This window comes from Hyaena hyaena, unplaced genomic scaffold (genome assembly GCF_003009895.1).
Source record: "Hyaena hyaena isolate Hyena2069 unplaced genomic scaffold, ASM300989v1 scaffold_2428, whole genome shotgun sequence".
In the NCBI taxonomy this organism is placed as follows: Eukaryota; Metazoa; Chordata; class Mammalia; order Carnivora; family Hyaenidae; genus Hyaena; species Hyaena hyaena.
Genome location: NW_024083063.1, coordinates 13,508 through 40,961, shown reverse-complemented (window position 1 = coordinate 40,961; position 27,454 = coordinate 13,508). Strand labels below are relative to the sequence as shown.

General features: G+C 38.1%; 1 non-coding gene and 1 pseudogene across 1 annotated transcript; both read right to left on the bottom strand.

Moving 5' to 3' along the window:
- Positions 1-1,055: 1,055 nt before the first annotated feature.
- On the bottom strand, positions 1,056-1,162 carry LOC120227507. Its single transcript, XR_005527266.1, has one exon. It is a non-coding gene; the product is annotated as a U6 spliceosomal RNA (small nuclear RNA).
- A 17,752-nt stretch (positions 1,163-18,914) lies between these two features.
- On the bottom strand, positions 18,915-26,892 carry LOC120227506 (annotated as a pseudogene).
- Positions 26,893-27,454: the final 562 nt, after the last annotated feature.

The window sequence follows — 27,454 nt, the reverse complement described above, 5'->3', positions numbered from 1 at the left end:
AGTGCTTATTAAGTCAGTTCCGTTGTTTAGTTTAATTTACTAACTAAACTAAAGTAACCGTTTAGTTACCTTTGACCTTTAACAAATTTGGTAATTCAGGTTGTTTGTTTGTTTGTTTGTTTTTGTAACTGAAATTAAACCTATATCATAGCATTGTCAGGATTCATCCCTGATTGGGAACTTACTAGTTTTAGGGCGTTGGCAAGTTATTTTAATTTTTTAAGCTTGATTTTTAAAAAATCTTTAAATAGAAGAGCAGTGCTTGCTACTTAAAGGGCTTTTGTGAGAAATAAAGTATGTAAGATACATATTAGCTTTGTGCTTGGTAAATGGTAGATTTCACTGTCATTCACTTCCATCAGTTTGCCCTGAGAGATGTCTCCCTTGCATGGTCTTTGGTCCACTATTTGGATCTACACAGACTAAGTAAAATCTTTCTTCTAATTGGATCTCTCATTATGTTTCCCACATGTTTTCTTTCCTCTGGTATAGACTTCCCCAGTATCTCCAAGGTATTTCTTTAATAAGATTTTCAGCTTTTCACTATTCTGGAAATGCTTTCCAGATGGCCTTTAGTTTGTCAAGGTTCTTTTCAAAATATGATGTTTATATCTTTTTTCCTTTAATTTTTAACATTTGTTTATTTCTGAGAAAGAGAGCATGAGTAGGGGAGGGGCAGAGAGAGAGGGAGACAGAATCTGAAGCAGGCTCCAAGCTCTGAGCTGCCAGGACACAGCCTGACGTGGGGCTCGAATTCATGATCATGAGATCATGACCTGAGAGGAAGTCAGTTACCCAACCAACTGAGCCATCCAGGCGCCTCTGATGTTTAGATTTAAATGTGGAATTGCAGGTTACGATTGACCAGCCCAGAACACTTTGAGACCATCATCTTTATTGTGTGTGAACTTTTTTTAACGGAACCAAAGTTTAAGTGATAGATTTGCCATATTACTGATTCATATTGAATCAACTTAAATCATAGAGTTGTTTTCATATTCGCTGCTGTTAAACCATGTGTTCCCAATTCTGTACTCATGAAGTTTAATTTAAAAAAAAACTTGGAAGACTTCACAAATTTATGTGTCATTCTTGCACAAAGGCCACATTGACCTTCTCTATATCATTCCAATATAAGCGTATGTGCTGTTGAAGTGAGCATGTTAAATTTTTTAAATCATAAATATAGGATTTTTTTTTGATCTCTGGTAAAATTGGTTTCATTATTTTGACTCATTATTCTTACCTATTTATTTTAAAATAAGTTTGGATTTTGATATCCAGCATATTGCCTACTTGTTGCATTCTCTGTTTACATATTTAATCAGAATTCCTTTTATTTAAGTTAATTAAACTGTTGAAGAAGATAGGCCACTCCGGAGATCTGTGGGGTGAAAGAGAGTGTACCCTATCCCCATCCAGATGAAATTTGATCAACATTATGGAGGTCTAGTCAATTAAATAGCTATAAACTCTCCATACTGTAATATCATTCAGTTCTTAGTTCTTTACCATTTCATATACATGCTTAAGAAATGAGGAAATGAAGTTATCTCCCTTCTCCATGGCATAAGGGAAAGCATATAACCGAGAACAGGGATTCATATCTTTGTACTTTAACGAACTTGTTAGGTGACATGTGAAAAATTAAACCTACCCTGGATGTTCTCATATGCAAAAAAGAGATAACACTATTACATTTTTCACTGTTTACTGAGAAAATTAAGAATGGTAATAATTAGGGGTGCCTGGGTGGCTCAGTCGGTTGAGCGTCTAATTTTGGCTCAGGTCATGATCTCATGGTTTGTGGGTTCGAGCCCCACATCGGGCTCTGTGCTAACGGCTAGCTCAGAGCCTGGAGCCTGCTTCAGATTCTGTGTCTCCCTCTCTCTCTCTGACTCTCCCCTGATCTCTCTCTCTCTCTCTCACTCTCTCTCAGAAATAAAAACATTAAAATTAAAAAAAAAAGAATGGTAATAGTTAGAATAAATTCTCCATAAAATGAAGATATTGTTTATTTCAGTAACTGGATCGAGACACAGATTATCTTTTATTGTTGTATATGTTTTAAACATACAGATGAAGAAAAGAGGCTCAGAGAAGAAATGTATCACCAAGATTCAAACTCATATCTGTTTTGCTTAAAAATATATTATCTTTCCATAATACTATGGTACCTCACTGAGAACAGTTTAAATTGCTTTGTATTATAAAATCCTAGATGAATATGAATTGTTATAATTTAGTTTACCAGTTAGAAAAGACAATTAGGTTCATTTAACATAATTTATCCTTTGTGAATTTAAGTAGCCTCTTGATGATTACAAATTCACCTTTAATATACTCACAAATCACCTTTCAATAGTTACTGTTGCTGGTTTTTTACTTTAGACACAATAGGTTCTAGAATCATCCCTTCTTCTTAGAAAAACTCTATTTATCCTTCCATAGGTTTTTGGTACTTCTCACATTGAGAAGTATGCTATGTTTGTGTGTGTGTGTGTGTGTTTTCTATAAACTGCTTACATGTAACTGTGGAAAACTAGATGATAGGTAAAGAGTTACACAAATTGTAGTCAATTATTAAAATGAATAACAGAAGGGCACCTGGGTGGCTCAGTCGGTTAAGCATCAGACTCAATTTTGGCTTAAGTCATGATTTCACGGTTCAGTTCATGAGATAGAGTCCTTCATCAGGCTCGGTGTGGACAGTGTAGAGCCTGCTTCATATTCTCTCCCTTTGCTCTTCCTCTGCTTGCACGTGTGCACTGTGTCTCCCAATAAAAGTAAAATAAAATAATAAAATAAAATAAAATAAAATAAAATAAAATAAAATAAAATAAAATAAAATAAAAAAGTAAAATAAATAACAGAAATAGAGAGTTGTCCTAGATGGTCAAGAAAGTAAACAGTGTGAGCTGCAGGTATCAGCAAAGACTTCATAGTAAAGACTGTAATTCTAGACTACAAAAGATCAGTCCTTCATTTTTGTATTTTCTTTGATCAAGCAAGGAAGCATTGATTGTATTTCTTGGAGATTCCATGAATCTGTTTACACTTTTCTTTGCCTTTTTGGGCTTCTTCTGTCTGCATTGGCACTCAGAAGCAGTGCTGACGGTCAAAGCTAACTGGTTCATTCCTCTCAGCCTATGGTCCATGAACTGCAATACACAGAGCTCAAAGAACCATCAGAAGAGTCTTGGGGGAAACATGTGTTGACTGAGAAGCAGGGGGGTAGTTATTGCTTAGAATGTCTGAGAAAATGGAGCTGCAACAAGCCCAGGCACTTTTGCCTGAAATCTGTAGGTTTGTAATTTACTTATATTATAAACATGTATCAAACACCTACTCTATACCAGGAACCGGGCTAAATTTTGGAGATAAAAATCAAGCTAAATGTGTCCTCTAGGAAGTTTCTCACAGAAGATGAAAGTTGAACTTCTTGGTTGAGTTTTGAAGAGACACTAGTTATTAGTTGGATGAAAATATTCACAGTGGAAACAGGTCAGGGGAAGCAAGTAGAGAAGCATGAAATAACCTGACAAATCTGAGAAACTAAAAATGCTTCTGGATGACTAGACAATACGTTGACTGTGAAGAAGTGATGGGAGCAAAGCTGGAGGAGTCGTCAGGAAACAGATAATGAAGAATTTTGGTTGCTAAGACAGGGAATTTGAAATCTTATTCTAAAAGCTCTGGTGGCCCACTGAAGGAATTTAATCAGCATAATGAAATGATTAAAACTATGCTTTAGGAAGATGGCTTTTATGAGAAGTGTAGAGAGTAAAAGGGAGAAGAACCATTTTGAAACCCAGGTAGGAGACTATAGCAGTAATCAGGTTGGAAACAATGGCTACTGACTAGAGCACTGGCCATTAGTGGGAATCAAGTAGAGGGAACAAAGCAAATGATATTAAAGGACATAGAATTTGAGTGCGTGGTGCTAAGAGGGATGACATGGGAATAATAGAGTGAAGAATCTAGGTCAATTCTCACATTTTTTAATATGGCTCAAGGCATTGATTATGATTACTTTCATTGAGATAGGGCATAAAGCAGGCAGATCAATTTTTTGGGTGGTAAGGTGATGAGTTCAGTCTTTGACATGTTAAGATTTGGGTCTACAGTATTTCTAAGGAGATATTTTAGTTGGAAATTTTATATGAGAATCTGAAGCTTATTTAAAATAAGGGAGGAGAGAGAAATTTATTAGTGTATAAAAATGGTGGTTTGAAGCCATGGGTTGACATGGAAGGAGGAGATACCAATAACCAGTGTTTTGGAAGGTCTGTCCAAACACCCACTTCTTCTTGTCATTTGCAATGATGTGGATGGAGCTAGAGTGCATTATGCTAAGCAAAATAAGTCAGTCAGAGAAAGACAAATACCACATGGTTTCACTCATATATGTAATTTAAGAAAAAAAAAACATGAGAGAGGAGAGGGAAGAGAAAGGGAAATAAACAATAAGAGACTCTTAAAGATAGAGAACAGACTGAGGGTTGATGGAGGGAGGTTAGCAGGTGTGTGATGGATATTAAGGAGGGCACTTGTTATGATGAGCACTGGGTGTTGTATGTAATTGATGAATCACTGAATTCTACTCCTGAAACCAATATTGCACTATATATTAACTAACTAGAATTTAAATACAATTTTGGAAGAAAAAAGAAAACAGAAGCATACACTTCTTCTCTAAGAATTCTCCCTGACCTGATCCACAGGTGGACATATTTGAACTGTGTGACTTTGCATATTGTATTAATAGTCATAGCTAGTTGGTCTAAACTGTAGTAATCAGAATATATCAGCTAGGGGATATGACATTGAAACATCCTTGCACAATATCTCTGCATGTTGTTTGGCTGTGGAAATATAAATTCAGGAAGTACGGGGCAACCATATTTGGCTATGAAACAACTAAACAAGTTAAGTTGAGAGGAATGGAGGCAAGCTTGGGGAGGTAATAGAGAGAAGTTCCATATTGCTTAATAGTTTTTAAGACTCTGACAACCCTTCATGAAGCTTTAGTTTCTGGAAATACCCGAAAAATTCTTCCAACAAATTCCAGTCCACTCCCTCAAACACCCTTTAGTTTTGTATGGAATGAAAATATTACTTACAGAAGGAAAATTAGACTGTAACTACTTTGAAAGCCTTAATGAACACATGAATCTAGGCAGTGAGTAGTAATAGCTACTAACAAAACAAAAACTGAACAATCAGATATTATGTGTCTCTTAAGTATAAAATGGGACAATATTACCTATGGTGAAACACTGCTTAGAAAATCAACCTTGGGTCTGACCACATCTCTAAATCTAACTAACAGTTTACAGGAAATATAGTGTCAGAGGAGCATGTTAAACTATACCATAAGGATAAAATTGGTAATATGTAGACAGTGGGAAGCATTGGCAAATTATCTTACTTTTCTCATGCAAAAAAAGAGTTGGGAAGATGTGGAAAGGTGATCCAAAAAGTTAAATGAGAGTTAAGGGACATGTGAATCAATTTTAATATATAGACCTTATTTTGATCTTGAGTCAAATTTGTTAACTAAAGAGATTTATTCACTGGACATTTTATGATATTAAGGAATTATTGCTTTTAAATATGATGATGATGATATGACAATTTTAAATATTCTTGCACCTTTGAGATACATACATAAATAGTAACAGATGAAAAATATAATTTCTGGGATTTCCCTCAAAATTATTAGAATGTGGCAGAGCTAAGCAAGGCATATAGATGAATCAGATTGGTCCCAGAGTAGGTAATAATTGAAACTGATGGTTCATTATATTATTCTCTCTACTTTTTATGTGTTGGAAATTTATAATAACATAATAAAAAGTTGGTTTTTTTTTTAATTTTTTAAATGTTTTAATTATTTCTAGGAGAGAGAGAGAGACAGCGTGAGCAGAGGAGGGTCAGAGAGAGAGGGAGTCACAGACTCTGAAACAGGCTCCAGGCTCTGAGCTGGCAGTCAGCACAGAGCCCGACACGGCGCTCAAACCCACGAACCCCGAGATCATGACCTAAGCGAAAGTCTGACTCTTAACCGACTAAGCCACCCAGGCGCCCCAAGTTGGTTGTTTTTTTAATAGTAGCTTGATATATACAGGTATTGGCGTGTGAATATCAATGTAAGATACCTTATTAATAAAGGATAAAACCCACATGATCATTTCGATAAACGAGAAAAAGCATTTGACAAAATCAACACCCCTTCATAAAAAAGAAAAAGAAAACACTTACCAAACTAGAAATATAAAGGGACTTTCTCAACCTGATAAAGGTTGTCTACAAAAAACCTCAGTAAATATGACACTTCATTGTGAAAGAGTCCATGCTTTCACTCTAAGATCAAGAACAAGACCAGGATGCCTGCTCTTGCTATGTCTATTGAACATTCTGCTAGAAGGTCTAGCCAGCACAATTAGGCAAGAAAATTAAACAGACATTTAAGTTAAGTTTTAAAAGAAGAAACATTTAAGTTTAAAAAGACATTTAAGTTTTTTTTAAAGGCCAAATCATTATTAATTTTATTCCTTAGAATAATTGTTTCCCCCAATGTTAACATTTTACATAACCATAGTATAAGGATCAAAACCAGAGTATCAAGAGGAAGGATATTCTATAGATACTTCTTGGTGCTTTGCTTNAAATTGGTTTACACATAACACCCAGTGCTCATCCCCACAAGTGCCCTCCTCCATGCCCATTCCCCCCGCCCCCATCCATCAGTCCTCAGTTTTTGTCAGCATTCAAGAGTCTCTCATGGTTTGCCTCTCTCCCTTTCCCCCACCATTTCCCCCCTTCCTCTCCCCCATGGTCCTCAGTTAAGTTCCTCCTAATCCTCCTATACATGCAGACATATGACATTTGTCCTTCTCTGCCTGACTTATTTTGCTCAGCATAAAAGACATTTAAGTTTTAAAGGAAGAAATAAAATGATCTCTAGTTATAGATGATATGACCTTCTATGCAGGAAATCCTAAAGAATCCACTAAAAAACTATTAGAATAATAAGTAAATTCACTAAAATTTCAAGACATAAGATCAATATACAAAAATCAATTGCATTTCTATGCATTATCAACGAACAATCTGAAAATGAAATTAAGAAAACAATTGCATTTATATTAGTATCAAAAAGAATAAATAGAGGAGTGCCCGAGTAGCTCGGTCAGTTAAGTGTCTGATTTCAGCTTCACAGTTTGTGAATTTGAGCCCTGCATCAGGCTCTTTGCTGTCAGCAAACAGCCACTTTGGATCCTCTGTCTATATCTCCATGCCCCTCTCCTGCTCACACTCTCTTTCTCTCAAAAATAAATAAACGTTTAAAAAAGAATAAACGGAAGACAAAAAATAAAACATGTAACAATTGATCTAATAAAATACTACAAAACTTATAATCTAGGGGCCCCTGGGTGGCTCAGTCAGCTAAATGACCAGTTTTTTTTGCTCAGATCATGAATCAGGGTTCATGGGTTTGAGCTCCGTGTCAAGGCTCTTTGCTAACAGTGCTGAGCCTAGAGCTTGCTTCAGATTCTGTGTCTCCCTTTCTCTCTGCCCCTCCCTCCCCCACACTCTGTCTCTCTCTCTCCCTCTCTCTCAAAAAAAAATAAGTAAACAGTAAAAAAAAATAAATAAAAATTAGAAACACTTATAATCTGAAAACCATAAAACATTGCTGAAAGAAACTAAAAGAACTAAATAAATGGAAAGAAATGTCACATTCATGAGTCAGAAGACTTAATACTGTTAAGATAACAATATGTCCCCAAATTATTGACAGATTCAATGAAATTACTATTCAGATCCCTGTTTGCATCTTTTCAGAAATTAGCACGCTGGTTCTAAAATTGATATAGAAGTACACGGGAATAAGCATGGCTAAAACAATTTTGAAAAAGAACAATGTTGGAGGACTAATGATTTCTGATTTTAAAATTTAGTATAATGCTTAGTGAAATAAGTCAGAGGAAGATAAATATATGATTTCATTCATGTGCAAAATTTAAGAAATAAGACAGATGAACATAGGGGAAGGGAAGGAAAAATAAGATAAAAACAGAGAGGAAGGCAAACCACAAGAGACATCTTTTTTTTTAAAATGTTTTATTTATTTCTAGGAGAGAGAGAGACAGCATGAGCAGGGGAGGGTCAGAGAGAGAGGGAGACACAGACTCTGAAATAGGCTCCAGGCTCCGAGCTGGCAGTCAGCACAGAGCCCGACGCGGGGCTCGAACTCACGAACCGCGAGATCATGACCTAAGCGAAAGTCGGAAGCTTAACCGACTAAGCCACCCAGGCGCCCCAAGAGACATCTTAAATACAGATAACAAACTGAGAGTTGCTGGAGGAGTGTTGGGTTGGGGGGATGGGCTAAATAGGTGATGGACATTAAGGAAGGCACTTGTTGGGATGAATGAGCGCTGAGTGTTGTATATAAGTGATGGATCACTGAATTCTACTCCTGAAATAATTATTACAGTATAAGTTAATTAACTTGGAACTAAATAAAATTTAAAAATAAAAAAAACCACTTAGTACATATCTATGCTAATCAAAACAATGTCATACTAGCATATGGATAGACATATAACTCAATGGAATAGTATAAAAAGGCCTGAAATAAAGCTCTCATTCTGAAGAATGGAAAGTGCTCTTTCCACTAAACAGTGATGACTGTAAGAACAAAGTGGTTGCTTTTTACTAGGGGAGAAGGAAATGTGGGCCAGTTGGCCCTACTTAATTTTGATGGCTTAATATATAGCTCATTAGAAAAAAACTTAAAATCTTGTCCATATATAAAACAGTTGGTGAAAATCAGAATACACAGAAAAAAAGAGGAAAGAAGACACTAATTACAACTACAGTAATTACAATGACAGTTACAGGCAACATTTATATAACATTTATTAAATGATGCACCTATTTCTAAATATTTTAAATTTATTAAGTCATATAATACAAAAATCATTAACTACCATTATTATTTGCATTATGCAGATGAGAAAACTGAAGCACTAAGAGTTTATATAACTTACCCACAATCATAAAGTTGGAAGTGCTAAGACAGAAGTTCTCAACACTGATTGCACATAAGAATCATGTAAGGAACTTGTAAAACAGTTAATGACCGACCCATACCTCAGACCAATTAAACCAGACTCTGGTGGGTTTTTAAATCTCCCAGATGATTTCAATGTGCAGCCAAGGCTAAGAACCACTGTATTAAAGCCCAGTTCTTATGCAATGACCAGAGTAAGAGGCCTACTCACCTAATATTACAGCATCCTCTGGATTTAAAGACCATGAGTTTTCAGAAGGTGGTTCCCAGAGCATTGCATGAACATTTAAATGCAAGTGAATTGAAAATTGTCACTTCTCCATCATTACCTTGGATCTGTGTTTTTTTTTTTTCAAATAGTTTATTGTCAAATTAGTTTCCACATAACACCCAGTGCTCATCCCCAAAGTGCCCTCCTCCATGCCCATCCCCCCCTCCTCCCCACATCCATCAGTCCTCAGTTTTTGTCAGCATTCAATAGTCTCTCATGGTTTGCCTCTCTCCCTTTCCCCCACCATTTCCTCTCTTCTTCTCCCTTTTGTTCCTCTGTTAAGTTCCTCCTAGTCCTCCTATACGTGCACACATATGATATTTGTCCTTCTCTGCCTGACTTATTTCGCTCAGCATAACACCCTCAAGTTCCATCCATGTTGCTACACATGGCCAGATTTCATTGTTTCTCATTGCCATGTAGTATTCCATGGTATAGATAAACCACATCTTCTTGATCCATTCATCTGTTGATGGACACTTAGGCTCGTTCCATGTTTTATCTGTGTTTTAACTGTCCTGCAAGGTAATTCTGATGCTCATTCAGCTTTGGGAACCAGTAATACAAGGATTAGGGCAAGCTTCTCCTCCTCTCTTGTATCATGGCCTAGGAGACCAGAAATTTGCACTTAATGAGAATTTTATCTGTAGATGTTTATCCACTGAGAAGTGTTTTGTCGATGAAGTCCTCAGATTTCAGTGGTGAAATGAGGGGAAAGACACAATTTCTGAGATATTCTATAAGGTTAAAACTCTGCATTCGGATAACTCTTACCTAAGTTTCAGAAGTGATTCAAGTTCCCTGGTGGAAGGAGATTTTTCTAACCCATAAACAAACACATTCTGATTTCCAGAAATGCATAGCATAGTGATTAAGAGCATGACCTCCTGGATCTATCTAGATATGAATGCCATTTCTGCTTCTTCCTATCTGATCTTAGAAAAGTTTTTAAATCTGTGAGCCTCAATCTTTATTATAAAACTGGATTCCTAATCATATGTACTTCTTAGGCTTGTAGCAAGGGTTTAAAAAAAGTGCTTATAAAACACTTAACATCAACTCAGGCACACAGTGAGCTCTCAGTAAATGAAAGCTATATTTATAATTATTTTTTCATACTGGATATTGCACAAAATTTGAATTTCAATATTTCCTCCATTTCTAGGCATACTTCAGAGTCAGGTATGAAATGAGAAAGCTTTGGAAATTAGAAGAGAAAGTGACTATAGGGGACATGGGGCTATGAGCAGCGATTATGTAACAAGAATGAAATCCTAGGATCATTTAGTCTTACAGCTGCCAGAGACCTTAACTATCTTCTAGATCAACCTTCCTCCCCTATGGATCTGGATAAAGAAGTCATGTTGGAGTAGAGTCTTGGCCTTGGAGGGGACAGCAATTTATGAAGCATTAATGGGTGAGATCCTATTAATGGATGTGACTGGGATTGGGTTCCTCCAGAGGCCTTCAACCTACAAATAGACTACTATTAATTCAAAGTGAAAAGAAAAGCCAATGTAGGAGAGAGAAGATTTTGGATGGAGGAAGTCCCACATTGTCTTAACCATCAAACCAAATGGTAAGTGTCCTCTGGGCTCACCAGAATGGCTCCTGGAAGTAATGCACTTTGCATACTGACAGGTGTTTCACCTATCAGAAAATTCTATGTCAGACACCCACAAGATTTATCATCTGTGATGCAAAATTCTCCATCCCTTTCTGGTGCTAAATACTAATTTTTAAACACACACATGAAATCAAGGCCAATGAGAGGGGAGGATGCAGAATGGAATTAAGGTTGAGAGAGTCCACAGGACTGAGAAGGGCACTGGAAGGTATTCTTGGCTATGGGAAAGCAGAATTGGGTGCTGATACCTGAGGCAAGAGGCATGGGAAGGAATTGTCAGGTGTAGAAAGCAGATGTGAGAGAATGTTACGGACAAACTGTACTCTCTTAACAATCATGTATTTCTGATCCCTGGTCTGTGATAGTCCGCTACTTTATCAGAAGCAGAGGAGGATGGAAAGTAAAAGACCCTGAATCACTGTAGTAGTAATATAGTTCTTTTGGGAAATAGCTTATAATAATTTTCTAGGGCTGCTTAAACAAAATTCAGAGTCTAGAAGTCCAAAACCAAGGCATTTGCAGGGTTGGTACCTTCTAAGGTCTGTGAGGGAGAATTTGTTTCATGCCTCTCCTAGCTTCTGGTGGCCTCAGGCATTCCTTGGTTTGCAGATGGTATTCTCCCTGGACTTCACATTTCCTCATTCTGTACACGTCTGTCTCTATGTCCAAATTTCCCCTTTCGTGAGGACATAGTCATATTGGATTATGGCCCACCCTAATGACCTTATCTTAATTTGATCATCTGCAAAGACTGGCGATTTCTAAATAAGGTCCCATCTACAGTTACTGGGTGTTAGGACTTCAGTACCTTTTGGAGGGGAACACAGTTCAAATCATAGCATAGCCCATGCTCTGCTCCCATATTCTGGTTAACATGAGGCCAACAGAAACTTTCCTTGGTTACTGTATTTCTTGAGTCTTCAGTTTTCTATCTCTAATTCAGGGCTGCATGTCTTTCAAGAACATTCCCTACTATCTTTTACCTGGAAAAGTGTGGGGGTGCTGTACCTCTCTGAAAGGCACTCTGTCTAGTGCAGAAAAGCCTCAAATCCTTCTTTCTAGAGCTGCTGACAGGAAACTGTTGCACAGAGAAAATGTAGATCTGAGAGGAGCCTCAGTAGTTACGTGGTCCATACTATAGAAAAGTGGAGTGGGACCCAAAAAGTCATTCTAGTTCAGGTGCATGGCAGAACTGGTTACAAACTCAGTTTCCTCATTTGAAGGGCAACACTCTTCACTTTTGACCAACTCAGTATTGTGTTAGGCACTGTAAGAGTGTCAAAGGAAGTATAATATTCCATTAGTTAAAGATGCGCATTATTTCACATTTTTAAAATCTTTGGAATAGAGATGATATTTATAAGCAATGGTAAGTCTAATTGGCAGCATTTTCTCTTTATTAGTGGAATACAACAGTAAACACACATATTATTTGGATAGCTTAAATCCAATAAAATATAGTTTAAGAAATAAGTCCAACCTTCATGATGTCACCCCTCTAGTTAGAAAGATAACATTTTATCATTTGATGTCATAATAAGCATTATAAGATAGACTATAACTGAGAAGTTAACACTAACAGCTTTGGCTATAGAAGACAAAAAAAAAAAAGTATTCATTGAAAATTCAAAACCCATCACGTCCCTAAGCACTCCCTTTTTAAACCCTTTCGATGGCTTCTTCTTGCTCTTAGGATGAAGATAAAACCCCTTATGTGGACCACAAGACTTGGTATGTCCTGGCATTTCCTAAGTTCCTACCCTCCTCTTGTACCAATCTTCTTTCTTCACTCTCTCCACAGTAGTTCTCTCTCTCTCTCCTTTAAATTTTATTTACTATTTGTGTTTGTTTGTTTTAGTCCATCTTATTTCCATGCCCCTATCCCTTCCCCCTACCCACACAGGAGTTTTCCCTTGCTGTTTCCTCTTCTTGGAGTGCTTTCCTTCCGTTCTTCAACCAGACAACTCTTAACCCTTCTTCTGATTTCTTTAAAAGAGTTGCTTCTTTGGAAAACCTTTCTCTGATTCCCTGATTAAGTTAAATTGGTTCCCTATGTTCTCTCAAAGCAACGTGTATCTTTCTCTTTGTTGCCCTTGCCATGGATACATACAGTTATATATTAATTTGATCATTTGAGTAATAACAGCTTCTCCTATTAGACTTGAAGCTCCTTGGGGATGGATTCTTGTCTGTTTTTCTCATTAGTGTGTCCCAGGACCTAGCATAAGGCCTGGTACATAGATGATGCCAATACATATGTACTGATGAATGAATGATGAATCTGTACATGTTCATAGAAGATATTATGGTGGCTTTGTGATTTGACCTTCATCTTGAAAATGGTGACAGTGAGCATAGAGAATATTACAATCATTGGGTCACACAAACATGAAATAAAATTTCAGTTCTGCCTTGAATACAATCATTGAGATCATTAAATCAAATCATATATAAATACACCGGTACAGTATCTGGAATGCAGGTAACACCTAATAAATCACAGCCTTTATTGTTTTTACTTGCTTATGTCTAAGAGGCTGTTTGGGGGTAGGGGTCATGCCCAATTTTTGTACATTTGTAGTCCATTCTGTCTGTCACATGTCCATAAACATCCGTAACTGAACACATGGCATTAAGGTTAAAGAAATGTTTCTGGGGGCAGGTACAGGAATGATTGAATTTCCTTTGTGTCTAGGTCTGTGTCTAAATAATAACTGTAAAAGTTGCCTTTATGTTTTTCAAGAAATCGTTTATGAATGGTAGGAAATCCTTCAGAATCGTAGGGAACTATCTAATCTCTCTCAGTGCAAATGTTCCTCATGCAGCACCTGTGATTCAGCAGCATTTTCAGGTTTGTCACCAGTACATGGCTTTAAAGGGGAATGGAATCTCTAAATCAAATCAAAAAGGGGCTTATTAATGCTACTGGCTTATGAATTTCCACTGTAGCCCCCAGGGCTGTTCACAAGCTCTTGGCTCCTAGATACTTCATCTGGTTGTCATTTTTGGCTACAAGTCTCATAATATAGAAAGTTTGACACAATATTTATAAGAATAAATTTCTTTTCTCACATTAGGCCTAGATTTTGAGGAGTCTTTTAAATCCACTAATACTGACATTTTTCAACATAGAAACATTTTCATCTATTTTTATCTTTGTTCATTACTTTTAGTTCCATTTTATAACACTATTTGTGTATTGGATCTCTATTTTCTTATCTCTTATTCTCTCTAAATATCTTTATAGTTGTGTGTGTGTGTGTGTGTGTGTGTGTGTGTGTGATTTAACTTTTTACTTTGAGATCATTGTAGATTCATATGCGGGTGTAAGAAATAATACATAAGGATCCCATATACCCTTTATTCAGTTTTCTCCCAGGGTAATATCTTTCAAAAATACAATATAGCATCACAGACAGGATATTGACATTTCTACAGCCTAACAATCTTACTTAGATTTCCCTAGTTTTACTTGTATTCATTCCTGTGTGTGTGTGTGTGTGTACATACATACTTAGTTATATGTAATTTTGTTAAATGTGTTGGCCCATTTTCCACCTCCACAGTCAAGGCACAGAATAGTTCCATCACCACAAAGATCCCTGATGTTGCCTTTTTATAATGACACCCAACTCCTTGCCCCAGTCTCACTTTGTTCTTTTTCTCTACATGATGTTTATATTTGTCTACCACATTACTGATTGGATTTTCTGCAGTATCAATCCTGCTCTTCACTGCTTCCAGTATAAATGGTAATTACACAGACATACCCTTTTTCCTCATAGTCCTTTTAAAAAAAATCTTATACATATCTCCTGCTTTGTTATTCTCTTTTCTCTTTGTAGCTATTTTCACATGAGCATAAAATTGGGTCGGAGTCTGGGGAGTCATTTAATCCAGGGAGGCAAATTCTTGGAAAATATGCTGACACATACTTCTATACTTCATATACTGCAAGCTTATGGCTTACAGTTCTCCAAGGCAAATACAACTAATCAATTAGATATGGCGTACAAAAGCAAATCTGTTTGCCATTCATGGTCTTTTCCAATCTTTCATTTCACAAATGAAGAAACTAAGGACAAATATAAGAGTGTCTGTAATAAAGTGTACAGATAAGAATGGGAAATAGATCCATATCTGAAAATGATGAAATGGAAAACCAATGCCATTTGCATTCTTATAGTTCCAAGTCTTTGCTTGGCCTCGAGGATGTATTGCATCTAGGCTGGATGTATGGTACTTCTGGATGACAAAGAGCTCTCAGGAAGGATCTGCTGATAAAGCTGTTTTTCAAAAGTGTTCTCTGCCTGAAGAATTTCCTGCCTAAATAAGGCAAAAGAAGGAAGGACTGTGGATCCCACCTTTAGTTATATTTATGTTATTTGAGACTTTTCTACCCACTTTTCTCTTCAGCTAGTCAGAGTTTTAAAAGCAAGTAGGATTCAACCTGGCTGTATGTAACTAACAATGTAAAATAGCACTGGTAAGAATGAATGTTGAAGGGTAATTTTCAAACTTGAACACAAAGAATATGGCCATGTATTATAGACCTCACTCCAGAAGAGAGGCGGTATTATTTAGTGGTTAGGGCTATACATACTGGGCCCAGCTTCTGAGGTTTGAAGCCAGGCTCCAGCACCTATTAGCTGGTGACTTTGAGCAAGTTACTTAATTTTTTTCCCTCAGCTTCTTCATCTGTAAAATGGGGATTATAATATCAGTACCTACTTTACAGCAATATTGTGAAGGTTACATAAGTCAACATATACAAAACACTTGGAAGGGTTCCTGACATATAGTAAGTGATATATACATGTTTGCAATGGTTATTTTCAGCACATCCAGACACAATATGTGTAATGATCTTATGAAGTATATATTACTTTTCCCATGAGGGAAATAAAACTGAAGAAGTTACATAATAAATAAGTAACAGTTTTGAATAAAGAAGAGAAAGATAATATTTCCAACTTGGAGAAGTCAAGGAATGCTTTAGAAGAATAGGCAGATGGGGGACGCGTGGGTGGCTCAGTCAGTTAAATATTTGTTCAACTTCAGCTCAGGTCATGACCTCACGATTCATGGTGCTGACAGCCCAGAGCCTAGAGCCTGCTTCAGATTCTGTGTCTCTGTCTCTCTCTGCCCCTCCTCCACTCATGCTCTATCTCTGTCTATCTCAAAAATAGATAAACATTAAAAAATAAAAAGAAAAATAGGCAGGTGAGTACCTATGGAAGGAAGGAGACTATTAAAGCAGGAATAGATGGAGAAAAAAAAATGTCATACCCTGTTGTCAGGTCTCCTGGGGGAGAGTACTAGATGCGTAAGACCTAGAGCAGCAATGCCATTTCATTCCTTACCTATTTATTGGGCATCAGTTAAATATACACCATGATGCAATTATGATGAAGAACATAAGACAATAAAGAAGCTAAACCCCAGCCTAAAATATAAGTACTATGTGTTCTGCCAGGAGAGAAGAAGTGGAGGTAGAGATTGGTCATTTTCATGCCTGTTTATTATATTATTTTCTAATAAATTTCTCAGCACTGAGCAGGTGAAATTTTCCAGAAAGATAATAATTTGAGGTCCTTTCCTGTTACTGAAAATATCAGAAGAGTTTGTCCTCTTGATGATGGCTTTAGAATAGGGGTTGCAAAGTCAAATCTTACAGGGACCAAAAGGGACAATAAACAAATGAAGCATTCTGAGTATAAGTGCAGGAGCATCAGAATGTAAAAGTTGGGGTGTAGACCATGGAAACCTTGGGAGCACACAGCCTGTATAAAGGGAACCCATTTTGGAGTAGGTTATTGCCAGATCCTTTAAATTTTTGAGAGAATCCAGAAATATATAATTTAACATGAAAGCTCTTTATTTTTAAATACTGCATCAAATATTGTAAACAAAATAGGTGTGCCAAACAAAATGTGTTTGAATATCATTTTTTAGCCTTCGGCAACCAGCTGGAGTTTAAACAAGCAATGACATACAGTGGGTGCTGTTGTCTTTTCAGCTCTCTGAGAAAACCCAAAGCTCCTGCCCCCTAGATACCCTCACTGTATCCTCTCACACCCACTGGGTCCCCAGACAATAAGCTGGACAACTTAAACCAAGAGTCTCACTTCCAAGGTATTGCTGCTGAGATTTTCAAGTTTCAAGTCCCTGGTTTAGAGTGAGTCATCTCAGATTCAATTAATGGAGAATTCCTCTGGGTTTGTCACCATGGGCAGAGGGGGGAAATGACTCAGACAGTGGAGTATGCAGTGCCTAATGGGTCCAGCATGTGAGGGCTTTTGAGATTGCTGGGTATGATGCTCATGGTGCCCAAAGGGAGCACAGAGGAGGGCTAGAGGTTACAACATGCTCTCAGCTAAACTCACTGCTGGCTCTTTTGGACTAAAAAGAATTTGAGATATTTGCATCTAACCTCAAACAAAGTAGGTCCAGCATCTCAAGGAGATGTATTATTATAAGCTCTCTGTTTCCTTTCCCAGCCTTATTTCCTTCTGCCTGCCCAAACTGTGCACTTTGCATCCTGATATCACTAAACAATTTGCAGTTCTCCCAACCCCCTTTCTTGCTTCTATACCTTTGTAAATGCCATTTTGTCTTCCTGTAATACCTTTGGCTTTATGTTTATATTTTGCCTTTATTCCATAGTGCCTTGTGCATGGACAAGGGTTTATAGAACTGTATTGAATTGAAATACTACACAGCCCTAAAGTGACCACAGTGTGACCTGTCTAAATCCTGTGGGCCAGACCTAAAGCATCAGTGATTCACGTTTTGCCATCTAAGCCCTTCTAAGTTATCTGTAGGCATAATTGGGGTGAATCGAGCAGAGAAAGTAGGAATGCACAGATAACTGAAAAGCCAGTAGTTTCACCTTACTGCTATCATTCACTCACATTCAGTAAACATTCACTGAAAAAATACATTGTCAGGTATTGACAAATGGGGATCAGCAGTCAGGAAGAGGAATCTTCTCTTCTAAAGCTTATATTATATGTGGTAGGGGAGAAGTAAATCAGTAAATATAAACACTAGAATACCAGATAACATTAAATTCAATGAAGAAAATCACACAAAATAATCTGATAGACCTAGAATAGGTGGGGTGGCATTTCAGATAGCGTAGCAGTGTTGGTCTTTCTAGGAAAGCATTGATTTTTGTACTGATACCTACATGATGAAGACTCAGCAATGGTAAGACATAAAGGAAGTAAGAGCATTCCCATGGAGGAAAGAATGAACAGAAATGCTTAGAGCTTGGAATGAACTTGGTGTATTCCAAAGAATGGCTAGGGCTGTACTAGAGAGAGAGCAAGAAATAAATTCTAAAATGTAGTCAGGTGCCAGAGAATGAATAGCCCTGTGAGACTACAATTAGGAATCTGATCTATTGTGAGTCTGGTATCAAACCAGTAGAGAGTTTTATGCAATTTTCTCTCATGCTATGACTTTCCTTCAGTTGGTATGGATTGCCCCATGACAGGAGGAGAGAAAATAGAACAGAATAACTGAGGCTGAGATTGACCACTGGATGACCCTTTTCTTATGGAACCAATTTCAGACCAAAAGGCCTTTTATTGTTAGTATTGAGAAAAAGGCCTTGGCAATGCTATTAGGAACTTGTAGACTCAATGGGGTACAGTATTGTTGAAATGATTGGATATGGGCAATGTCCTTTCTGATGCATACAGATATCTTGGTAGGCCCATATTCCTTCTTTGCATATAAAATCTAGTAGTATGCTGTTTCCTAAACTTTAACATACATATGAAACACCCAAAGATCATGTTAAATTGCAGGTTTTGATTTGGTAGACTTGGGTTGCTGCATTCCCCCTTTTTTAGCTCTTTGGTGAATAAGTTTATTATTGTCTTTATCTGAAAAATCTTCATAAAAAACTGTGGTTTGGTTTATTAGCTCTCTGCAGCCCACTCCAAAATTCTAAGGAAGCTTGCTTTCTGAACTACTCAAGCCTTATTCTGGGCAAGAGACATTTGGGGGGATAGTTTCACCTCTTTTTTAAACTTATTTCTTAGACTTCTTCTTATAGGTTGGATTCTCTCATAGAGTAGTGTGAGCTTTCTTAAACATCTCCTCCATCATGTCTGGAGTTACATTGTTCTTTTATGTAATAAGAGAATTGTTTCTTGTAAGCATCTTCCATTAGGTAACACATATAATCTGGTAACACATACAATCTGCAACTGTTAGACCCAGGATGTGCTTCCAATGTACTTCTGCATTGAATCCCTTGCTTTCTGAACCATAACCAGGGAATCATTTGTTACTGTGAAGGATAGATAAGCCTCCATCCACAGCTCCCTTGAGGGCTCTATAAACTTTATTTCAGTAGTATTTCTGGCAAGCCCTGTATCCAAATAGCAGGTGAAAACAACAGGTTGACCATCAGTGCTTTCTACATTGTATTCATCCCCAGTCACCTCCATTTGGCCTTCATAGATCTTGTCCATACCATACCTGTTGGCCAGCAGCAGGCCGGTACAATATGATGCAACATAATTTGTCAGGCCAACTCTCACACTTTGGAAGCTCAAGAGCAAAGCCACACAAACTGTCATATCTCCTTTTGTACAGGCATAAGCGATCTGACAAATGATATATCTGTTGGTTACATGAACTATCATCCTGTATTTGGGTGTGTTGTACTTATTTTTATCCTGAATTACCAAGTGTTTCCAAGCATAGTAATCATTTTACCCTCTCATTTTTTTCTAAATTTAACTTGGTATTTCTTGAAATAAACTTTATTCCTGTCAATTTTTAACAAACCCCGTCCTATGGAGCAAAGGCCAGCCAGCACCTATGGCTCACCACAGACCATCTGGGGTGCTGCATTCTCCCAGGTGATGCTGAGGCATCATGTAGTCAGATCATGCAATCTGAGGACTATATTTTGAGAAGCCCTTTTGAGCAGGATACAATCAGTTTCCTTCTCCTGTTTTCAGTGAAGGAATAAGTTAAAATTGCCTTTACCTATTCAGATTCAATCTCCTTGGTTCCAGGGCTGGAGTGACCTTGTATAAAGGGAGATAGAAGATGAAAAGGGATGTGATACAATTTGAAATCATACATAGACCATGGGATCCTGAATTAAGCAGTGAGGCTAGATGGACCGTGTCAAATCAAAGTCCTAGCCATGTTAAGTGGTCATTGTAGATGCCCTCCTAAGGCACCAAAGCCATTTGTTACAGAATTTCCTAGAAGATGGAAAGCAGTTTGAAACAAAACCTAAGCCCTAAGCACCCAGGACTGGACAGTGGGGCTAGCTGACCATGATCAAATGGTACCCCATTTCTGTTTCCTAGAAATACCAGGCTCCCTTAGCCTGTTCCTTCAAGGAAAGTTCTCTTTGTATTGCTTCAAAGTCTTGGACAGGATATTAGCCACTTCCTTCTCTCTAATTCATCCTTCCACTTTGCCATCTGGAATATTTCTCTTTTACAAGTGCCTAAGTTGTTACAGTTTGAGGCAGTTGAATCTTAAATTTGGTAATTTATTGTTTTTAATGCTTTCTTCCCCAAATTCATATTCTGTGGTTTGAAACAGACTCTAGCCAGGATTTCTGCTTCCTAGTTAGACATCTGGTGGTCTGCCCTTTCCAGGTCTTTATATCCAGGGTTTATTTTTCAGCTTCCCACTAGTGACTATGAGGGGTTTCTTCAGTTCACTCCTCCCACTGAATCCATTAGCTTCTTTCATCTTGTCATTGCCCTGAATGCCTTGGACAGACCCCTTATGGTGGGAACTAAGACTTACTGGGGACCAGTAGGCTAATAATTTCAACTGCAACACAAAGTTCTTTCTGTGCCTAAAACATCTTTCTACTGATACTCGAAATCCTACCTTTAAAAACTGTTTGGGTTATGGGTCATATAAATAATAGGTAGAAATAAGTACAAAGTAAACAGTGAGATTCGAGAGGAAAGGGACCTTACAATTGTTGAATATTTACTATGTGTCAAAGTCTGAACTGATAGAATAGGTAAAATCATCCCTATTCTGCAAACAAAGAAACCAAGGCTTCAAATAATTGTCCCAAGGAATTCTGATTACCGAGTTGTAGAGTCAAGACATGACCAAGATCTAACTCAAAGCCCATGTGTTTGTCATCAGGTTAGTATTGAAGAGTTAGGTGAGGAACAGGACACAAGGCAAAGGATGTAAACCAGGTTCTGGGGGATATTTAAGGATAGGATAATTGAGCACAATCAAGCCAGGAGGCAGAATGGGCACGGAATTTCCAGAACAAGGTACCAGCTACTAGATATAAACTTCACATTGAACTAAACTTGGCATTATTTCAAGACTTTATGAGTTTCTTATTTATGGCAAGAACTGTACTTCCAGTTTGGTTAGCTTGAAGCTTGTAAGTAAAAGTGAATGGCAGTAATCTGCTTTATGGAAATTTTGAGTAGGAGTGGGACAAGATTAGTTGATCCCTGGAACTTTTTCCGTGATTCTCTTTGAAGAGGTGCTTTTAGGTAACAATACCCTGGTGGTTCTCAACCCATGGAAGCTTTAGCCTAATACTTGGGCCCCATCCAAGACCAACTGTTGGGTTTCTAGCTGTGGGACCCTGGCATTTTTGCTCTCTGAAGATATCCAGGACTGATGAGAAACCAGGGTTAAAACCACAGCCTTGGGATAAACGAGCTTGTGATTTTTCCTTGCTCTGAAAAGGACAAATCTAAAACACAGCACAATTCTAGGAGGCAGAATAGAATAGGGAAAGTTTTCTGGTGCTGAAAGCTAGAAACCAACTTTTATCATTTGGAAGGAGAAAAAGACAAATTTTAACCATTTTACAATTTTGCCAAAAGACCAACCACCCAGAAATTTCTTTCATCTCGTGTTTTGATGAGTCCAACTCCCAATGTTTAACCTTCATGGAGTCAAGGTCAGGAGTAGGTTTGGTTCCGACACCCTCCTGACACGTTCAATTTTAAAACTCCTATATTACATATAGGGTCTCCAATTTGTCTAAAGTACTTGGAGCTAGGGAAAAGCTGTTTCATTGATTTTAGACCCAGAAAATCTAAGAGATACAGTGGTTATTTGTCTTGACCAAGGTTGCTTACTAAGTCATCAGGGAGCCAGAGCTAAATCTCTGCCCTCCTAAAGCTGTCTTCTTTAAGTGGAGCAGCATTTTAGATGTTCCTGGAGGGGGCACCTGGGTGGTTCAGTCGGTAGGCATCCAACTCTTGATTTCGGCTCAGGTCATGATCTCATAGTCATGAGCTAGCTGTGTGTTGGACTCCATGCTGGGCATAGAGCCTGCTTGAAAATCCTCTCTCCCTTGCCCTTCCTCTCTCTCTCTCTCTCTCTCTCTCTCAAAAAAAAAAAAATGAAACAAAACAAAAACAAAAAAACCCACAAAGTTTCTCCTGGAATGTGATAAGAAAACCATGAGAGACTCTTGAATGCTGAGAACAAACTGAGGACTGATGGGAGTGGGGAGGGGTGATAGGCATGGAGGAGGGCACTTGTGGGGATGAGCACTGGGTGTTATATGGAAACTAACTTGACAATAAACTATTTGTAAAAAAAAAAATTAATCTGGGTGATTAAAAAAAAAGAAATACAATCATCCCTGCAAAATTAATAGAGGATGCTTAGGGAAACAGTCTGTGTGCCCAGCTCAATCCAGCCTCAGAACAGTGGCCCGAGGATCCATAGGGCATCATGATTACAGTTACACCTTTTTTAGTAAGTCTGTCTTTTTAGAATTGCTGCAAGAACCCAAGATGAACTATGTCCCACTAAATCAGAAATGAGCTATAGAAGATGATGGAAACTTTAGAGCAAGAGGATCCCAGCTAGCATTTACTTTTTCTTGATTTGTCCTGGGTCTATTTCTAGGGATTTATTATGACCCAGAAGAAAATAAATGAACTAGATTCATGATATCTAAATGAGCTTTTTGCCTAAGAAAATGTATGACCAAGAGATAAAACATAAAAATCCCATAGAGTTGAAGTAGACTTTTATAGATCATCTAGGTCAGTGTATCCGTCAGGATTGGGCAAGAAATGAAAACGTTTTCCCCATCTCACATGAGTTCATCTTACTGGTAGAGTGTAATCCAAATGCAAAAGCCTAGCTGCAGGAAGTCTGAGAAATACAGTTTTTGTCCCTAACCACTCTAAATAGAAGGATGATAAAAAGATGTTTTAGATAACCAATCCAAGTATTGGCCAAAAACAGCAGTTTTCAACCGACAAACCATAGAATAGTGAGATGTAGCTACAAGTTATTAATTTTTTTAAAGAGAGAGAGATTTTATTCTCAAATGAATTTGAGCCATGCTTGGCAAAACAAAGTTGAATATGATTCTTTACTGAAATATGTCTCAGGGTTTTCAATATCCACTCACACAGTCCAATTCTTCATATTTTGGGAAACATGAATTAGGTAACCACTTATCTAAGCCCATTTTGCAGATGAGAACATTGGAGTCCAGAGAGATTAAATAAGATGTCTGAAATTGAATATCCAGTGGTGGGCAAAGCCTGGATCAGAATCTATGCCCCTTAACCAGCCAGGAGTGTTCATTCTGCTGGAGAGAATGAGGAGGAGGTAAGGGTGGTAGGCAGGCAAGAAAGAAGAAAGAGGAAACTAACAGGAAGGTGAGAAGGGCTAGAAATCTAGAGGAAGACTATGCATCAATGTCTCCCCCAGTTACTGAGTAAAAAGTACACTCTGCATGTGTCCTGACCCAGATGCAGAATGAATTCATTAAAGAAGGTCGGAGCCCTGAACCCACATCTCATCCCTTCCCATATGTGCCTGGAATATGTTGATGCTTTGGCCTCGATTAGTAACAGGGAAAACTGGTTCTGTGGAACATGTCATCTTTATAAATAGAACCAGAGACCAGTGGTTTCTAAACAGTCAGGAGACACTCTGTCTTCTGGTGTCAGCTATTTATTTGTATTTCCGTTTCATAAAATGCACCTTCTCTGGTTCTAGGCTTTGCCCCATTAGACGTCTGCTCTCCTGCCCCAGATGTGCTACACAGATTCCTGGCCTCTTGACTCAAACCTCTGGGAACAGGGCCAGTGGGCACTTTCTCCTCTGGTCCCTGCCAAGGTTGTCACTGTGGTGAGGATGTTTGCATTTGATAGTAATTCCTCCTTTAGATGGTGCACTTAGAGGAAAGAGGAAAAATAAAAATATCTTTCTCAGCTGCTATGCCTCAGTGGCCTCCTCTCTTTCAACCAATGTGCATACTTGTTAATTCTTTTTAACAAAACTTGGCGGGTCAGTTCTCTCTGGTTTGTCATTCACAAGAAGTAGATAGTAATTCTGAAATGAGGCTGGCCAATCTGGTAATGTTATAGTGCAGTTTCTCTTCCACTCATGTCTTCCTTCCTTCCTTCCTTCCTTCCTTCCTTCCTTCCTTCCTTCCTTCCTTCCTTCCTTCCTTCCTCCTTCTTCCCTCCCTCCCTCCATCTTTCTCTCCCTCCGTCTCTTTCTTTCTTTCTTTCTTTCTTTCTTTCTTTCTTTCTTTCTTTCTTTCTCTCTCTCTTTCTCTCTCTCTCTCTCTCTCTCTCTCTCTCTCTCTCTCTCTCTCTCTCTCTCTCTCTCTCTCTCTCTCTCTCTCTCTCCCCTGCTCAGGTAATAGACACAAACTTAGCCTCAATCAGCAAGGCCAAAAAAGGATTTAGGGTTCTCCAGTGATACAGCATTTCCTTTTCTGATAGATTTGATTTTACATGAACCATTCTGGAAATGGGCAACTCTATACTCTGTGAGGCAACTTATACTGTAGATGGCTATTTATCTCCATCAGTCAACACACGTTTTGCCACAAGTAATAGAAGAGCCAATTAAAACTGGCTTAAGCCCCACCCCACACATAGCCCCCAGAAAAGGTAATTTAACGATCATCCAAAGAACAGTTAAGGGATTGACCTACTTCTTGTATTGCTGGATCTGGGAGCTAAAACAATGTTACCAGGACCCAGTTTCTCTCTTTCCACCTCTCAGTTCTGCTTCCTCTATGGAACTTCACCCTCAGCAGACTTCTCTTAACCAAGACACCCCCAGATGCTCCAGACTGAGAAAGAGAGATTCTATCCTCTGACTGCTAAAGTAGGTCCTGAGATGAGTCTCACTGTACCAAGTTCAACTATGTCCAGTCTCCTGAACTAGTCACTGGCGAGGGCTGTTCATTATTTGATTGCAAAGGCCAGAGTCATGGGCCTCTGGAGTCATTGGTAAGGTGCTATTAACAGGAAGAAGGGCAATAGATGCTGACCAGGAGAAAATACTCTCAGTTACACTCTTTGTATTCAACATTCATTCATTCATCCATTCATTCATTTTGCAGAACTGAATTGAGGGCTTGTTTTGTGCTGGAAACTAGAGATAAAATCCTGGGTAACTACTACTTATCTGTCATGATGCAGCTGAAGAATCATCAATTTTATGAGGAATCCTTTCACTGACACCCTCTCCTCATGATCCTTCTTTTCTCAGTAAATGCCTCTACTATAGCATACACCATTCAGAAATATATTGATGTCTCCTCATCTTTCTCCCTAATTTACGTGAGCTGGAGGATAGGCATTATTTATCTTGGACTTCCCAGATACCAACAGCAGGCACAAAACACTCAAAAAACCTTTGTTGAATAAATATATGAGTGTTGAGTTATTTATTTAATTATGAACTAATACATATGGTCTCAGCCCTTGGGGATTTTGCAAACTCTCAAGGGGAAAGAAATCCATACATAACTAACCAGAATACAGTGTGATCAGTGAGACAATAGCTATAAGAGCAAAGGGCTGGGAAGCACAATGGAAGACAATGTATAACAGAATTATTGAAAAGTCTTAAGGTATCCTTTGGTATTGCAAATTTAAATCTATCTCCTATAATGTCTCCCTGCATTTTCTTAGTTCTTCATTCTTGAATAGCTCCAAATATGTCTACCTATTTTTCTAGCACCTGGGACAATTCCTGACAACACATAAGGCACTTAATGGATATTTCTAGAAGAATTAATTGCATTTTTTCAGCTACATAATAATATCAATTGTGTAAAGGTAAATATTTTATCCCACTCTTGGATGTTCTCTGATAATGGCTATATCATTGTAAGCCAGATTAGTCTCTTGTTGACAACTCACTGTGTTGGTATGTCTGCAACTCCAAAGTCAGATTGAAAATTGGTTGTTTGAAACCTGAATAACATTTTCTTTTAGGTAAAATGTGGTCAATAGTGCTTGCTTTCCAAGCTAGTACACACTAGCTGATTTGGTAGATATTGGTACTTGTCTGGGACTCAGTAGTCAGAAACCTCTAAACAGTCTGAACCTTCATTTGAGATGTGAGTTGGGTATTGAGCAGAACTGTGTCAAATCAGTCTTGGCCTCCCTTACCTGATAGCATCACTCTTCCTTTCTCTACTGTACTATTCATCCACTGTCTTCTGCTATACTAGGGCTTCCATAGCTATGGTGGCCTTAAAAATGCACCACTCAGAATTCCTGCTGTGTCGTAGGGACCATAATTAATAATTAGCCCTAGATGCTGTACTCCAAATCCATGCCATCTATTCTGAAGTTTTGCTTCCCTTGGGCTACTCTCAGCCAATGATTGAGCAAAAGAGGGGTACTAAGGCAGGCCCATACCTGTGAGATGTTAGATAAGTTGGCTCTAGGACTCTCCATCAGCCTAGCCAAAAATTTCCTAGCGCTGTGCTGCAGTCTGAGACTGCCAGCCCAGCTGTCTGTCCTTTCTCTCTTGCCTTCACAGGGTCAGCCCTGTACTATGGTCTGACAGTTCTTCTTGCCTCTCCGACTTTACCTCTATTTCTCTTTCAGACATTTTCCAGTAGATCTCTTGCATGTCTAATTCCATCTTGGCTTCTGCTTCTTGCAGGATGAGGTGTTAACACATTTGTAACCTTGAGACTGCATACAGGAAGCATGCAGCAGGGAGATTTCTTCAGCCCCAACAACTAATGAGCATTTCCTTGTTTGGGGTACAGAAAAGAGTGGTTGGCCAGTGTATCAAGGAAGTATTAATTTGAATAAGAGGGGTTGGATCTACTAATGGAGCTGGAAAAGATCTGAGACAATCTTATAGATGCAGTTAACACCCAATCTTCCTCAAAACCCTAAGGTCAAATATATGATCTGTTCTTCCCCACTTCCTGACTTATATTTCAGACTGTTTCTTGTTTTTACATTATTAAAGTAGCTTTGAAGATGCACTTTGATCTGATTTAAATGAAAATAAATAGGAGTAGAAAGAAGAGGTTTTCAGTGCAATTTTTCTTCCCCTTCACCTTCCAACACTATGCATGCATCCATGCATCCAGGTCAGACTGAGACATTAGACATGTCAGATGAATAACTTCAGTCCTTTTTACATGATTTTTTCTATTCTTTACATGTCTATTCAACATTTACTAGGAATG